Raw genomic sequence first — 14,915 nt, forward strand, 5'->3', positions numbered from 1 at the left:
GGTCCGATGCACTTTCCACCCCTGTGTGTGCACTGAACAGCCCCTTGGGCGGCTGGGTGGGCTCCAACTCCACCCACTAAACCGAAGTCAGGTACAAACCAAGGACTAAAAGTCGCAGTTGGAAGCTCCAGAGAGACCTGCCCTGAGTGCTCCCCAGAGCCTGGCCTCATCGTCTCCGGAAGGCTTGCTAGGACTTTCAAAAAGTGCACGTACTTTCTGGGGACTGCTGGCCGGAGGTGGCGAGCTCATGATTGCTTCCTCTGGTAAAATCCTGCGTTCACTAGTCAAAAACAAAGACATTGCAACGCAAGCAGGTAAAGTTGCTTGCCTGATGTCGCACGGCTAAAAAGGAGCAAAGCTGAGATCCCAGATCCACGCGTGACCTTGTCCCCCACTGACCCTGTTACTGGGTTGTTTAAGAGGCACTCACAGAAAGGTCTTAGTGGACCCAGAGAGACAGATAAACGTCCCAATTCTGAGGGGGCGGAAATTCCCCACAGCGGTTGATAACCGGAGAGAAAGCCATAGGCAGCCACTGCATCTGACATGACTCCGGGTTCAAACAGCTTCCAGGATTCATACAAGTATAGTTTGTAGACAAGAATGTTCCCGCTCCAGTGCTCAAGAAGTGAAATCATGAAATAAATTCCTTACCCTCTGCCGAAAGATCCGGAGATCCCGTTGTGGGAGTGTCATGAGTTTTAATTAAAAACCGAGATGTCTCTTTAAAATTAAACTTACCAAACTTGTCGGTGAGCCACATACTCACTCTGGACTCGGGGTTCCACACAGAGCCATCCCCCGAAGTGGTGGATTTGGCTTACGTGGCAGGACCTGCAGGGGTCGTGACAAACCAGGGCCTCCTCTTTGCTAGCTAAGACGGGTATCATGGTTTCTCTCCTTGGCACTGTTACCCCATCCTCTGAACTGGTTAGGAAACCAGGAATTAGTGGCATTTGGGAAGATAAGACCTAGGCCTGCAGCCACCCCCGTTCGCTGCCCTTTTTCTCCGTTCCCGCCCTGGCTCTTTGAGGTGGCAGACTCTCGCAGAACCTGGTTAGAAATTCGCCATTGCTTGCTTTTTTTATTTTAATGTATAAAACGGAGCACTGCAGAATGTGCTAGTTTACCTCATTTTTCTACCCGGCAAGGCCTGCTCTAATTTCCTAACCACCCCTTACATACATCTGTTATTGGCTTAACCACGTGCAATCAGTTTATAATGAATTGTTTTGCAGTTGGTGTGCTTTTTGGAATTTTGAAAAGCGTTTCTCCTCAAGTTCTTTGTCGCCGTAGCCCAGGTACTTGATGGTCTCTACCCGATACTCTAGACTTGATACTCTCTCCTCAGGGAAGTGAAATTAAGAACAAATAGTTTGATGGAGGAATTTTTACTATTACGGGAGAAACTCGTTTAATCAGAGGGGAATGAGGAAGTAGAGGGAGATTTTTGCAGAAATGCTGATAAGAACAACAGGGCACTTTTCAGTGTTTTTGCAACGTATGGTGCTGTGTTTAATCCCTTCAAACAGGAAAGACAATTCGGGTTTCTGTTTCTGTTGACATAAGGTAACAGAGGGCTGTGATCTGGCTGATCATTTCTCAAATGTGAAGGAGAGAAGGAGGAAAGGGAACTGAGGTGACCTATTGACCAGAGCAAGATTTTGAAGGAAGGAGAAAGGTAACAAGTGTTAAGTGGCGTCTCAGCTCCCGAGAGCGAAGATTATCCACTTTGTAAATAGCTGAAGGTAGGAGCGAGAGGCGGGCCCAGGTACTTGATCCTTTTCAGAAGACGAGGAGCTCGTCCCCCGGGCTGGGGCAGCGCTGACTCGTAGCACCGCGCGAAGTCCTCTAGGAGCAGCTTTAAAGCGGTGCGGATGACATGCACTCGAGTGGGACATATTTTCTGTCCCAACGTTCAACAAATTGTTATTCAACACATAATCCCTGTGACAAGCCACTGAGACATTTTACATTCCTGCTCGATACCTGGCCTGTGGAATGCGTGCGCACGTCACACTCGGCACTTCTCGGGGCGCGCTGGCCCCTTCGTCCAGCAGCCACTGCGCTGGGCAGCGCCGTCCACAGGCTCAGGACGCAGCCCAGGCCGTCTGCTGGCAGAGGCTGGCTGTTAAGAATATCCAGAATTAGGAATTATGGTGTGTGGAAAGTGTGCTCTATGTAACGTGTTTTCTAGGTGTCTTATAAATACAGTAACTTTTCAGAATCCTTCAAAAATCAGCTAAGAAAAAATTCTCGAACGTTCTTAAATTCTCATAAAATTCTTAAAAGAATGAGCAGACAGTAAGCTGGGTCTTTGAGGGAATCATGTCCGCGTGGTCGAGCGCAGGGTACCCTGTGTCCATCACTGCACAGGGGTCGTAGGGTTTTAAAGGGCGACACCGGGCTTCTGCGTCACAGAAGGACGGATGACTGTTGCGTGCCTGTTCTCAGTCCCGTACCTTCCTGTTGGCCAAAGCCAGCCCTCGAGAGTCTGGAAGTGCCCGTGTCACTGCCTGGGGCCCAGAGTACCCCAGAATCAGTGACACTGGGCGCAAGCGCTCAGCAGGGCCTGTCGGTGTAGGGGCGCGGTGGCTGTCCCGCGCGGCCCCGGGTGTCCCCCTCGTCCCGGTCTGCTGGGATTCGGAGCCCCAGCCTCACAGACTGTGTGTCACAGCGGAGCGCACTCCGGGTTTCTCTGGAACCCTCCTTCACTCTGCCCGGCCTCCTTCCCCTCGGAACCCCTGTGTGGGGGATTCTGTGTTGCCTTTTGTCTCTCTGATCATCGGCTCTTTCCTCTGATTCTGCTTCTCCTTTTTCCCAACTACTGTAGTTTAAGTATCGGCTGTGCTCTGTCGTTTCTCAGGGGTAGCGGAGGTTACCGTGGCATTAAAGAGGAAGGGAAGTAAGGCCCTCAGGATGCGTCCCCGAAAGCACGCGGGGCCGGTCGGACCTTTGGGCGGGATGCGGAAGGGTCATAGCCAGCCTGCAGCTGGAGGGCACAGCGGCTCATGCGCGGTGGCCCCGCGTCCTGCGGCCGGCCGCGCGTGAGTGCTGGCCACCGACACCCACAGACTTCGGGGTGAAAACCCCGCCCCCCCAGCGCCGCTCCTGCGGGGGCCGCCCTGCTTTCTGGGTGCAGACGCCGGTGCTTTGCCATCGCTGTCGGGTGTCGGGCGCGAATTTCCCCGAGCACGGCGTGATTGTCGCACATGTCCATTTCTGCTCGAGAAAGTCTTTTCCCCTCGGCTTTGGCAAAACAGTCCGACGGAAGGCCAGGTCGATACCCGGCCCCAGGTCCTTGCCGCGCTGTCCAGCGTCATTTGGCGAGAGAAATCGAACCGCCGGCATAGGTTATGCGGCCCTTCGCTAAGCCGTAGCGTTTACGATGAGGTTAGTAAAATGCCGCCCCGCTTAGCGCGTCGTGGGCGGCACGCCCGAGCGGCGCCCGGAGGCCTCCCGTCTTCCCTCACGGCACCTGTGATGCTGAGCGATGCGCGGCGCGCCTGCCGTGAGGTTACGGCTTGGTCTTCCTGCTGGCGGGGCTGGGACTGCAGGTGTGCCCGGCGTCCGTGCGCGGCAAGGCTGGCGGGCATCGGCGAGCTCGCCGGGCCGAGTTCACAGCCACCGCAGCCCGGTTCCTCTCCCCACCGGTGACTGGTGCGGTTCAGGCCGGCGCGCGGCGTGCGGGGGCGCGGGCCCCGCCGTCCTGCACGGGGAGCTGCTCGCTCCTGGTCCCCTGACTGGCAGCGGCCGCCGCCCTGTCTCTTTTCCTCCGAACGCCTCTGGAGCGCAGCATAAAGTGTGCTACGTCTGTCGCTTGAGCGAAAGCAGACACACTGCTTCGGCCCCGCGGTCTCGCCATGGCACGTCTCTGTCTCCGCCGCGGCCAGGCTTCCTGGAGAGGCGTGAGCTTCCCCGTGGCCCGATCCCGATCGCGCCCCGTTCTCAGATTTCTACGCCCCGCTGCGCCCCTCACCCCTCCGCACTCTGCCCTCGGGTGTCTGTCATCTCGTCTCCCCGAGCATTCCTGTGCCGCGTCCCTCACGCCTCCCTGTCCTCTTCACTCTGTTTGGGGGCGCTGCCACCCTGCCTTGGGCCCCTCGGCTCTGGGCGCTGTCCTGGGAGCTCATGACCTCAGCCGCCGCCTGGCCCTGGGGCTCCGTCAGCAGGGCGGAGCCAGCAGTGAGCCGGCCCGGTTCCTGCCCAGAGGCCCCCAGCACGGAGCCCTGCAAGCCCCTGTCCGTCCCTCCCAGCACCTCGGGGCCTCCGTGGCGTGTGCCACGGCCCGGCCTCCCTGGGCTCTCAGCCCGCCTCCTCGAGGGCCAGCTCTAGCGCTGACGGACAGCCTTCCCCGCGAGTCCGCGCTGCGGGCGCTCTGCTCGCTCCGTCCCCGTAACTGTGAGCGCGCCCGCGGCGGCCACTGTCACCGCCCGCGGCGCCGGCGAGGGGCCGAGGCTTCGTGAGCTCAGCGACGTGCCTTCAGAGGCAGGGCTGTGACAGGCGTGGGTGCCCGCAGCACCCTTCCGGAGCGGACGCTGGGGTCGTCGGAGCTGGTGCTCTGCGGCCGAAGCCGCGATCGGAGATCCGCGGGAAGACGGCGTGGCAGGGGGTGGGGGGCTGCCTGCAGCAGGTGGCCTGCCCTGGGGAGCCCCGCTTCCTTTGTCATGGGGGTTCGGCCATGGACGGGTCCCTGACGCTCGGTCCGCGGGAGAGCGTTCGCGCACGTCACTCAGAGCGCTGGCCGCGGGAGCCGGGTGTGTGGCCACACACACTGTGCGAGTCTCCTCTGGGTGACCTGGGTGCCACCCGATGGACTGGCTCCCTTCCGGAGCCCCAGCCGTATCTCGGTGCCGTCTCCTTAAACCAGCCGTGCCGACCCCTGGGGCTGACGGTGGCCTGATACCCGCAGGTACAGGTGCCCGCCGAGTCCCTGGAGCAGTGCAGGGGGCCGGCCACCCGAGGCCCTTCCCACGGCCTGAGGCCGCCAGCCTGTGGCGGGTGCAGACGGCGCGGCCGCCGCGGTCCGCGGGGGTCAGAGCTTTCAGTTCACAAGGAAGTCGCGGGCAGCAGGACAGGCCCGTCGGCGCGGGAAGTCGCGGGCAGCAGGGGGCCAGGGCGGGGCGTGGGAGGGGGCGGTGTGGGGGGCCAGGGCGGGGCGTGGGAGGGGGCGGTGTGGGGGGCCAGGGCGGGGCGTGGGAGGGGGCGGTGTGGGGGGCCAGGGCGGGGTGCTGTTGGTGGCTGCGTGGCGACCGGAGCGGGGTGCTGGGAGGCGGCCGGGGGCTCCGCGGTGCAGGCTGGGCGGGTCTCCGTCGCTGAGAACAGGGCGCAGACGCGGCGTGCTTGTCGGCGGGACCCCACGCAGACGGTGCGAGTGATGGCCCAGGACCGGGGACGCGGCGGGGAGAGCGAGGCGCTCGCGGTGTCTGGGACGCCGCCTTCTGCCGCGCCGCGGCCTCCTCCGTGCCGCGCAGAGCGCACGAGGACCGAGGACCGCACTCGGGAGCGGAGCAGGGCCGCGACTTGCCGCGACTTGCCGCGCCCTGCGGTCTCTCCGCGTCACTAACCGCTGTGCACCGGACGGCGCCGCTTCCCGTGGCCTCGCTCCCTCTCGCTATGTTCACACGGCGCTGGCAGCAGCGCCTCACGCCACGCGGCCTGTCCTGGGTCCCCGCGCCCTGCGCCCTGCAGGAGCGAGTCCAGCTGCCGCCCCCGCGGTCGCCCCGGTGTGCGGTGGCCGCTGGCCAGCAGGGCCCGGGGCTGCTCAGCCGGTCTTCCCCCTGTCCCCAGCGCCCCGGGCCTGCCCGCTCCCGTGAGCTTCCTCCCCGTCACGGTGCATTTGCACCAACACTGCCGTGTGAATGCAGGGCCCGGGGTCACCGGGTGAGCTCGGTCCTGCACCGGGCAGCGGACCTGTGTGGGCCGCCGTGGCCGCTGGCCGTGTGCCCTGCTCCCCGGCCACGTGGCCGACACCGCCGGGCCCTGGGCCGCTGCGCATGCCGCGTCGTGAGTGCGCAGTGTCGGGGACGGGGCGACCTCCCCCCGTCGTGCGTGCTGTGCCGCGGGTTTGGGACCCGGCGCCTGGCAGCAGGAGAGGCGCGGAGGCGTGCTTGCTCCTCAAACGGTGGATTTCTTCCTTCTCTGTTCGCAAACCCAGCAGATGTGGCCACCACTAGTGAGAGGTCATTACAGTGCTTGAACTTTTTTTTTTTTTAATCGACTTAAACACCTTTATGCTCACTAGGCCACATGTATAAAGCTACTGTATTTTCCCCATGTTTAACCCCCCTCGACTAAATGAACAAACGTGATCTTTTTGAGTAGGTCAGAATAACCAGCGACCACTGTAAGCCTGATAAATGGCGTTTGTGAGAATGATGCCCGCGAAGTTCACGTTGCTGTGCCAGTCGTTTTGCCATGGCGTCCTTAAACGGCCAGGGAAAGGCGCTGGTCTGAGTATGCGTTTAAAAGCGTGTTCGCAGCGCCGTGGCCCCCGCGGGCCACACTGCACTAAGGAGCACGCGTCACGGAGCCGCGCGGACCGCGCGCCCGTCGCTCGGCAGTGACCCTGCCCTCGGACACGTCTCCCCGCGGGCCGTGCGGGTGGAGGGCGCCCGTCCACCTGGGCCCGCCCCTCCCTTCCCCGCCGGCACGGTGCGCCCGCCTTTCCTGACACGTGTACGTGTCTCTCGACCTCAGCCCCGCCGTGCGGGGACCGACCAGAAGTCCGCGGTCCGCACGCTTCCTCCCGGGGGGGGCTGGGCCTGCCGTCCCGCGGCCTGCTGGGTGTCCCCCCTGCCCCTCGTCTGCCCGCGACACCGCACGCGGCCCTACGGCCGGGTCAGAAAGTGGACGTGGAGCCGCCGCGACGTCGCCGTCACACGCGCGGAGGCAGCGCGCTCGTGGCCGGCTCGCGGGCCTCCCGGGCCGTCCGCTGGGCTCCCTCGTGCTCCCCCCGTGACCGCTGGCTCCTGGGCCTGCGTCCCTTTAGTTTCCACGTTCACGAAAGTCCCCAGCTCTCTCCTGTCGCCCATGTGGAATGTCGTGCGCCTGCGGGGTGCAGAGAGCCTTGCTGTGTTTCAGCCGCCGTGCGTTTATGGAGCCGTGCTTTCTGGCCGAGCTCACTGTCCTTCGGAACGTGGTCCCCGCGAGCGCGAGGAGGGCGCGCGTTTTGTCAGGCTTGGCCGGGGGGCCTTGCAGCCGTCGGTGACGTCCCGGTGACGCACAGCGTTTACGAGGTGGCCTGAGTAAGCAGTCTGCCCGTCACCGGAAGCGGCCTCGCCGCCTCCCGCCGAGACTGCCGCGGCCCGCCTGCCTTCCTCTTGCGCTGCGCGGCTCTCCCGCCAGGTGCGTCTGCGTCTGCAGTTGCTGGGTCTCCTGGGTGGAGCGACCGCTTCCTCGTGTCGGACGTCCCTGTCGTGGCGTGCCCGGTGCCAACGTCCGGCTCAGTGCACCCCGCGGGGCGCCGCAGCCCGGCCCCGAGCGCGTTCCGGCTGCGCGGGGCGTCGTTTCCGTCCTCTGACTCCCCGCCTCGTGGCACCCCGCTCTCTACAGTGCGCTTCGTACAGAAAGTGTACGTCCATCGTCTTCTCCTTGTTTAGTCCATTCTGCCAGTTGAACCCTTTATAGTTGTCCCTTGAACAGCTCGGGTGTGGGGGCGCTGACCCCTGTCCCACACAACAGGAAATAGAGCCTCACTGACCACATCGCTAACAATTAACGTGTATTTCGTACACGCTAGGTATTATATTTTGTTTTCGTACAATCGGCTAAGCTAGGGAAAAATATTAAGAAACTCATAAGAGAAAATACATTTACATTAGTTATTGGAAAAATCCACATGTCAGTGGACCCACGCAGATAAACCTGTGCTGTTCAGCAGTCGACTGTACGTAGAATGCCGTTACTGGTAAGATAGGCTTTCCGTATGGAATTCGTGATGCGCTTTCTATATATCTTATTTTTCCCTTTATTCCCTAATTTCCTTCTTTTACATTATCGACATATTTTCTAGTTACCAGTATACCTCACGTCATTTCCTTTGACGTATAGTTTTAGTTACTTTCTTAGTGACTGCGCTGAGGATTACAGTTAGGAGGTAATTTACAGCGGCCTCACTTGTCTTACACCAGCTGAATGTGGGGGGGCCCCGCCCCCGCCACGCGGCTTCCGGCGCAGAGAAGGCGCCTTCATGCACCTCGTCCATGTCGGCAGAGCTTTGTAATTATCGCTCTAGCAGTTGTCTTAAATCAGGAGAAAAAATATTTACAAAAAACACATTTATCTTGTTTTTTATGTCCCACACTGGGAAAAAAAATCACCCTTTGTGGTGAACTATTGCTTTAAGAGGTTAAAAATGCAATGTTAGCGCTTCACTATTGTTTCGTGTCTTTTTAAAGTGATTTAGCATAATTTAGAGAGATCACCAAAGGTTTTCAGGTGGTCATAGGCTGATGCACCAACAGACATTCACGTTCAGCGGGTGTTGCAGATTTACGTGCTTGCAAACCTTGCTGGATGATGTATTTCAAAACAAAAAATAAGGTAAAAATCTCTGATAATTCTTGGGCCAAATGCCATGTTCAGATTAGAACTGTTTCTGGTTTGATAAGCTCTAGTCAAATTGTAAAATAATGCTGAGAAGGGAAACAGTCGTGACGTCGCTGTAGTGAGGTCTCGGGGCTGTGAGCCGGGGAGGAGCCTCTCGGGGGAAAGCCGTGGGGCGAGTGCTCACTCTCGCTCCTTCTCGCTGTTGCGTGCGGGCCGCGCAGCACGTGGGCTGACGAAGGGGGCACACGCTCTCGTGCGTCGTGCCTCCCCAATGCGCTTGGGCTTGCTGGTGGGTGACCAGGTCGCAAGTGCACACGTGCCGGGCCGCCCCGTCCTTCCAGATCACTGCCGGGCACGGGGGAGCCGTCCCCGAGCCCCGCAGGCTCCCACCCAGCCGCCCTGCCCGCGTCGGCCCCGCACAGGAGCCGCAGCAGGACGAGCTGCGGTGGATGGAGCCCACCTTGCTGACGGGGTGCGGGGGTGGGGGAAGACGCGCTCCCGCAGAAACCGCCTGCCGCCTCCCTCGAGGCGCTGGGCTCCTGCCCCTCCGCGATTCTGCTTGGAAACGACCCGTAGGACGCGTGAGAAGGGACGGGTACAGCAGAGGGAGCTGGCCCCGCCGGCCTGTCGCTGGGGGGCCCCCGGCCGCCTCCGCGCCCACCTACCTGCGGGTCCTTCGTCTGTGGGCTGTGCGTCCGTCTCCTCGGGCCGGCGGGCCGCACCGCGGGGAGCCGGGCTCCTGCTCGCGTCTTAAATTGCCCCTTGCGGCCCGCCGGCCCCATAATTACACGTGGAAGGCCGCGGAGCTGGCTCGGGGCCACGCAGTGTGGGCGTGTGTGTGTGTGGGGGGGCTCGCAGGGCTCCAGGCGTGAGTGGCCCCGCCGCGCGGGCTGAATGCCCAGGTGTGGGCGACACGCCCCCAGCGGCTTCGGGCCGTCCCCGGCCGCAGCGCTCAGGCCGCGTCGTGCGGCGTCGCCCGGGCTTCGAGAACTGGAGGGCCCGATTTTGATGGGATCAGCAATCGTCCCCCTCGGCAGGACGGGGGCGACAGTTTCAGGAGGAAGGCGGAGGGCTGCCCGGAAGCCGCCCCCACCTCGGCGTCAGGGGGGTCAGGCGCGGTCAGCTCGCTTCAGCCAGTGACGCCGGGGTGCCTGGGCTTGGCTGGGACGCGCGCCCACACTCCGCGGGGCCACCCTGCCACGCGTGCGCGGGTCTCCCTGTGCCCCCCCAGTCCCGCCGTCCTGCGCGCAGGCGAGGCCGCCAGGCTGCCCCTGACACTGCAGGTTACTCTGCACTCCCCAGACTTTGTGCGGATCGCAGTGTGTCCTCTTTCACTGCGCATGGCGCTTCGACACGCGTGCGCGGCATCGCGAGCCCCGGTCGTGCGGTCGCTGCTCGCGGCGCTGCCCTCGGCCCGCACCGAACCCGCGAAGGAGCGGCGGACTCGCCCCCGCGGCCTTCCACGTGTCACGTATCAGTTCCTTGCGGCCGCTGTAACGAGGGAGCACGACCCTGCAGGCGTAGAACAAACAGCCCAAACGCGCTCCGTCGTGGATCCGGGCGCCAGGTGTGCAGCCGCGCTCCGTGGGCCGACGCCGAGGCGCGCGCCGCTGCCTCCTCCCGGAAGCCCTGGCCTGGCCCTGAGCGCCCTCGCTCCTGCAGCAGCGGTCCCCAGCCCCCGTGGCCCCGGGGCCTGGGGCTCCTGAGCCCTGCCGGCGTGAGGCGGGGCGGAGGCGGGGGAGGCGGGGCGGAGGCTGGGGAGCGGCTGCGCAGGCAGAGGAAGCCTGGCTCACCTGCGCGCCGCTCACCCGCTGCTGTGCGGCCGGGCGCCTCTCAGGCCACGGACTGGCACCCGTGTGCAGCCGGGGCGTTGGGGACTCCTGTTCTAGAGGTCCCCAAAGTCCTGTCGCCCCGCTCAGCCTCTGCTCAGTTCCCTCCGACTCCGACCCTCGGCCTCCCTCTCATAAGGGCCCTTGCGACTCCGTTCGGCTCACCCAGGCACTTCAGGACGGTGTCTCCATCTCAAGGTCCTTATCACACTGGGAAAGGCCGTGTTGCCGCATGAGGTCCCGTGTTCCGGGATTTGCGGGACTAGGCCGAGAGCGTCGTCGGGGGCTGCTGCTGGGTCCTCCCCCGCCTGGCTGTGCAGTTCTCCTCTGCGCCCGAGGCCCGAGCGTCCGGGTGGGCGGTGCACATCGTCTCCCCTCTGTGGCGTGTCGTCGTCCTGCTGCGTCCTTGCCCCTGGACGAGGCCCCTCTGCCCGTGGTTTCCCGTGGCTCTCGCGCGTGGCGTTGCGGGTGTGAGCGCGCCCCGCAGCCCACGGGCCCACAGCGGCCCTCCGGGTTTTCTCCCAGACGTCGGACAGCCTTGTTTCCGCGTGCGGCTTCGTGGTCTGAGGCCCGGGCTTCATTTTCCCCCAAAGATACATCTGTTTTCACGCAGATGTGTGTGATCCAGCAATGTTTTTTGACCCAGTTCATTTTTAAATGATTTTTGTAGACCTTGCCGTGGTCACCAGTAGAAAAAACAAACAACTCTTAGACCAGTGCCCATGCCTATTAAATGGAATAATTGTCGACGCCACCGAATGGTGCTAAATGCTCATCAGAGGTGTTTGTTTACCAAACGCTCACTCGGGTAAGTGGTCATCGCTGGCCTATATTTTAAGAGATCACTCTTACGATTACTTCTCTACAGTTCCAAACAGGCGGCTTACAGCCATGGCAAGCGAAACATCAGATACTGAAAGCAGGCCGGCTTCGAGTCTGCAGCAAGTGTTCCCGGACTCGCAATTCCATGCTTGTTAGTTATGCGTCTCGGCCTTCTGCACCCCGAAGCGCAAGGAAGCAGCGCCCCGTGCACGCCCGCCCGTGGTCCGGGGGGTCGTCTGCAGCGCCGGCCAGGCTTCCGCACGGTGCGAGGGGGCGCGAGGAGCCAGCGCGTGTCCGCAGAGGGGCCCGCAGTGTCCCCGGGGAGACCACCACCCTTCTCATCCTCACGGGTCTTCCCCGCTGCCTCTGGGAGCAGCTTCGGCTTCCGACGCCCCCGCCGACTTCGTTTTCCTGTCTCACTCTCGGGCTCCGGTCCCTGGGGACAGCCAAGGGTGACCTTGCAGCAGGCGTCAGCTGATTTATGTGCCGGCGTGCTCTCAATCACCCTGTTTGCAAAAGTTTCCCTTTCCTTTGCAGTATTTATTTTCTTTTTCCAGCAAACATTAATGAACTTTTTAGTCCTGCTCGCTAATTTACATTTAGTAAGGACTATTTTGGTCCCAGTTGTCATTTTTGTCAGTGCCCGTCACGGGCCTAGTGTTCGCTTCTTTGAACTGATCGCCTTTCGAGCGTGTGTCCTTTCTGCACAGTGAGGTATCTGGTTTGTTAAGACCGTTTGCACCTGAGTCTAGTCGGTGTTGTGTGTTGTGTTCACTTTCGTAACACAGGGTGTTTCCAGTTTACAAATATCAGTCTCAGAAGGGCCTCCGTGCTGAGTCATTGGAAAGTTGGGACAGTTCTAATGGGGGGAGAAGTCAGTTCTAGGTTGGCTTGGGTTCCAGGCGACGTCATTACATCTTTTCTCCAGTTTGCAAACCCAGCACTGGCTGGAGAAGGCCCCGGCGCACTCGTAATTGGAAATTATAAAAATAACACTGTTTTCAAGATATATTAGTTTGAAGAAAAGCTTTGAAAGCTTCGTGCAGGCCTCGGTTACGGTGTGAGTTCAGAATTCCTTTTCTAAACCCCGTGGAGCCAGTTCTAGTTATGTTTTTTAAGTGTCATTTTACAGAGGTATTAGAATACATGTGTCGTATGACTTACACACTGCTGGAGGGTCCTGAAATAGCCCCCATAATCGAAGTCATTGCTATTGTCCATTGACATGGGGAAGGATGTGATGACTCGGGGTGAGTGCGAAGATATTGATCGTTAATGCCTCCTGCCAGTCCAGGTCCGATTGTTTGCTAAGTGAAAACTTCAGTTTCCAGAAGTTTGGATTCTGGAACTGGGGACAAGGTTTTCTGCTCTGTGCCAGGCGGGCAGTTGGTGGACAAGTGTTTGTGAAGCTTGCCCATGGGCCTGCCATGTGCCTGGGTGGCGCGGTGTTTTAGTGCATATGTTCCAAAGAGACATATGTATATATATTTATGTAAATGTATTTCTTCGTTCAGTGTCGGGAGGAAACGAAGCTCAGAGGCCACCGTGGCCTTCCTGCAGGTGCGCGGTTGCCGGCCCCAGCGCTTAATGCCCTTAGCGCCTTAGGTCTCCCTGCCTGGGCTCCAGGTGTGCTGCGCCCGATGACAGTGGCAGCCTTTGGGCCGGCATGCCAGGTGGCCGGGGCCCGTCTGCCTCCGATGCTCAGCTGCCCGCCTCATCCGCAGCAGCTGGGCAGACTGACGCTGCCGGCTCCATGGGGCGCCGAGGTCTGCACGTGCGCAGCACCTTCCTCTAGTGGCTTCTGCGGCCATCGCCCGTGACACGCGCCGCTGACTTCCGCCCGGAAAGTCACAGACGCAGCTCGGCTCCCGAGCAGGGAGCGTGGCCACGCGAGGCCGGGCTCGGCTGCTGCGTGCTCGTCCGCCTCGTGCGGGCTCCGGGAGTCGCGGGGCCTTCCTGCTGTCCCCATGCCAGCGGCGGCGGCACAGTCGTCCTCGGCTCCGAGCAGTGCGTGATGACTTGTTTAGACCCCCGCGTATTCCACCGAGGATTTGGGGTGCTTTCATCTAAATCGTGAAGCAGAGTGCCCGCTGCAGTCTCCCACGGATTTCCGGCCGCACACTTCCTGACGTTCAGATCACACGGTCTGCGACACAGGCTGCGAATCAGCAGCCTGAAGCGCTGCGCCACCCTGCAGGTATCTGCGGGCTGTGGCATTCGAGTGCCGCCCCTGCCCCCGCCCCCCCCCTCACCCTGCCCCCCCCAGCTCTCCGCCTCGTCCCGACCCACGGCGGGGACCTGCGCCTCCCGCCCGGCCGCCGCCCCACCCTGCGCTCGTGCTGGCTCGCCAGGCGCAGCCCTGTGCGTTGCCGCTCGGCGCCTGCCGTGGCCCTCCGTCCCTGCGGTGGTGGCACTCTGTGCCGGGCCCTGTGAGCGGCGCGGCCGCGGCAGGACGAGCGCCGTGAGCGCCGTGCACGTGCTGTGTGCGCGCGAGTGGACGTGAATGCGGGGACGGTCCCGCCCAGGACGCGGCGTCCGACCGCGCGCACGCGTGCCGGCGGCCTCGCCCGCGCTCACCCGAGGCCGAGGCGCAGGGGGGGCCGCCCGGCACCTCGCCCCGGGGACGTGTCCCGCGGGCATCCCGTCCTGAGGCCCGGCTTCCAGGCGCGCCGCGCGGTCCCGTGCGAGGCCGGGAAGCCTGCGTGGTGGTCGCGGCCCCGGTCCCGGCAGCTGCCGAATCGCTGTGTCCTGGCTGAGCAGGCGCGGGGGGACCCCTGGTGCTCGTGCTCCGCGTCGGACCTGCTTCCTGCCGCCGCCCCCGCCCCCGGGGTTGTCCCTAGGCGATGGGGACATCCTTTGTTTAACCGAGGTGACTCTCGGCGGTTCTGGCTGGGCGCTGGTCACCGGAAAGACCAAGCTGTGATCAGAAGCCTGAGGCCCAACCCGCGTGGTCCAGAGGGGCTGGAGGTGGGGTTCACGTTGGAGCATCCCATGGCGCTGGTGGGCACTGAGCGAGTCCGCGCCCGCCGAGGCCGTGGTGGCCCATGTCCCTGACCCTACCCCTCCTCCATCCGGACGTGCGTTCACCTGCATCCTCGCTCACGGCCCTTGGTAATAAACAGGGGAGCAGGTGAGTCAGTTGTTTGCCTGAGTTCTGGGCTGCTCCAGCAAATGAATCAGCCCTCAGGAGGGCGGCGCGGGAGCCTCTGATTTATCGCCTGTCAGGAGCACGGGTGACAACCCGGACTGGCGACCGGCACCTGAGGCGCGTGTGCGGGGGGCGGTTCTGGGGACCGAGCCCTCCACCTGCGGGGGCCGCCGCTCTCCGTGGGCGGATGGCGTCAGCATCCATTTACGTCGCAGGACGCCCTGCCGCGTCACGGGGGCGCCGCCGGCACTCACGTCTGCCGGGGGAAGTGCCGGAGCGCGGTCGCCCCGCCGTCGGGGGAAACGGGGGACGTGCTTCCCCCACGCAGCCGCTACGGCAGCGTCCCTTCCGCGTGGGCTCCGCGCAGCTCTTCGGCCGGGCCGCCTGCGGGGCCAGCGGCCCTGGACGCGCCCCTCCGAGCAGAGCGCCACACACGCAGACCCTGCGTGCCGTCGGGGGCACCCTCGGGAGCAGCTGGTCATGACTCGTCGCGTGGGACTGAAGCCGTGATCGCAGGTGCACGCGTGGGCGGGCACACGTGCGTGTTCGCATAGCAGACGGCCACG

At 62.4% G+C, this 14,915-nt stretch overlaps 2 protein-coding genes across 2 annotated transcripts in view; one reads left to right on the plus strand and one right to left on the minus strand.

Annotated features, from left to right (window-relative positions):
• STS (steroid sulfatase) overlaps positions 1-868 on the minus strand; it is a 96,461-nt gene extending 95,593 nt beyond the window's left edge. Inside the window, exon 1 of the mRNA XM_016123774.2 lies at positions 742-868. The gene's annotated coding sequence lies outside the window, so the exon portion shown is untranslated. The remainder of the gene's footprint in view (positions 1-741) is intronic.
• Positions 1-14,915, plus strand: part of LOC107499526 (pseudouridine 5'-phosphatase) — a 36,584-nt gene that overhangs the window by 875 nt on the left and 20,794 nt on the right. The window lies entirely within an intron of this gene.

Source organism: Rousettus aegyptiacus, unplaced genomic scaffold, assembly GCF_014176215.1.
Source record: "Rousettus aegyptiacus isolate mRouAeg1 unplaced genomic scaffold, mRouAeg1.p scaffold_m13_p_19, whole genome shotgun sequence".
NCBI lineage: Eukaryota > Metazoa > Chordata > Mammalia > Chiroptera > Pteropodidae > Rousettus > Rousettus aegyptiacus.